The sequence below is a fragment of the Histoplasma capsulatum genome, genomic scaffold (assembly GCF_000149585.1).
Source record: "Histoplasma capsulatum NAm1 scaffold_4 genomic scaffold, whole genome shotgun sequence".
NCBI classification, from domain to species: domain Eukaryota; kingdom Fungi; phylum Ascomycota; class Eurotiomycetes; order Onygenales; family Ajellomycetaceae; genus Histoplasma; species Histoplasma mississippiense.
In genome coordinates this window covers 2796320-2797967 of record NW_001813979.1, presented here as the reverse complement: position 1 = coordinate 2797967, position 1648 = coordinate 2796320, and the positions used below count along the sequence as shown (strand labels likewise).

Here is a 1648-nt window from a genome sequence, read left to right as displayed (position 1 = left end):
CTGAGAGAACCCTATTCTTACCCCTAATGCCATGGCCCGTCTGGGAGGTCCAGCTAATGTATAAGTTACACGTACATAGGCTCGAATGTCGTTGGCCCTCCTCCTGTAAACGTCCAGTCGAAGTCTTCCTATACGCACCCCGAGGGAATTTTGGCAGGCTCTTTTCGGTGTATCATTCTTTACATTCCTTATGCATTGGTGCATATAGAGCACCACGGCGGGGGGATTTAGCCAGGGCCTCTATCCTCCTAGGCGTGGAGGCACAATATGTATGACATGACGATTCATTTTTATTGCGAGATGAAGGTTTTTTTCTCCCCAGTTGATGTTAATGAACAGTCAAAGTCCAGCGCCTATTCACTTTCTGTTCAATGTTGAAGTGATGTCAAAACCAATTCGGTATTTTGGTCCAATCTCCTATATTTAGCTACGTGCTGGGGTATAGATTTCCTATATGAAAAGCGGCCCTGGCTGCCCAATAACAAGCGGACGGTGTGGTCGAGTGGTAAGACGTCGCGTTGTGGCCGCGCCAGCCTGGGTTCGATTCCCAGCACCGTCATTTCACCCTTTTTTGGTTGGTTTTTTTTTTTTTTTTCCTGGCTTTTGGTTTTACTTTAACCACGACTTGCTTTCATTTTATGAAAAGAAAATAAACGTAAAGGGGTATTTGACCTTTTGGTTATATGCGATTTTTGAAGCAGCGACAGTAAGATGCGGTATCAGTCAGCACTTGCTGTTGAATTCTTACATCTAATACCAACACATAAATATAGCATTAGCGGCAAGAAGTGTGAAGAGGGCGTAATGACAATCTATCTATAATAAGTTTATTTATACAGAATATAGCTACCAGATAATAATTTCTGTGGATATTCATCTTCTTCTGCTACATGGGTTGTGCAAAATCTGGTGGAGGGAAAGACAATAGTATTGTTGTGTACTGATGCATACCGTACCGTATGTAATGGGCGCGTATCTGTTCCCGTTCCTCAAACGCTTACCAACTTTCAGCCCAGTCAAAACTCGTTTCAACTCTCCACCTCCAGTCCATCACCTCTCTTGTTAACCATCTCCTGGCCTCAACCACCATCAGTGTCCCTCGACCGGTATTTTTTGCTGCTGAATACCTACTCCATTATCGCTTTGCTACTATCAAAGACTTAGACTTCCTTTGGACTGCTTTTTATTAGCCAGGACAGACTGCTCTGCATCATAATTATTGCCTACCTAGCAATCGCACTACCGCCACCATTATCCATCACGCTCGCGCGGAAAAAATAAAAACTTCACAATCCAACTAGCCTACGCTACAGATAGGCTTTTACCCATCTACTACAACCAAATTTTCGTTCATCGCAGGACACGGGAATCGGCCGAGCCGCGCTTGTTACCATCTTGTCTGGGATATTGGCGTGGGTAAAACCCAGATAGAGCCTCATCCGTTGATCTGACACACCAAAGCTCGCCCTCAAACTCCATCTCTATCAACTCCCTTTCGACTGCAGTCCGTACCATATCTTCCACCACCGCAGGACAAATATTCAGGACGTTAGCTAGTATCTGTGAGAGGAGTCTGGATTGGAGGCACGTTGGCTCAGTCCTCCACGGTCCTTTTTACCCCTTCGTGTCATATTAGGTTTCGACGTGG

The 1648-nt window shown here is 45.1% G+C and overlaps 1 non-coding gene across 1 annotated transcript; it reads left to right on the top strand.

Annotated features, from left to right (window-relative positions):
- The first annotated feature begins 488 nt into the window (after window positions 1-488).
- HCAG_09360 lies at window positions 489-559 on the top strand. The gene has a single exon. It is a non-coding gene; the product is annotated as a tRNA-His (tRNA).
- The last annotated feature ends 1089 nt before the right edge of the window (window positions 560-1648 follow it).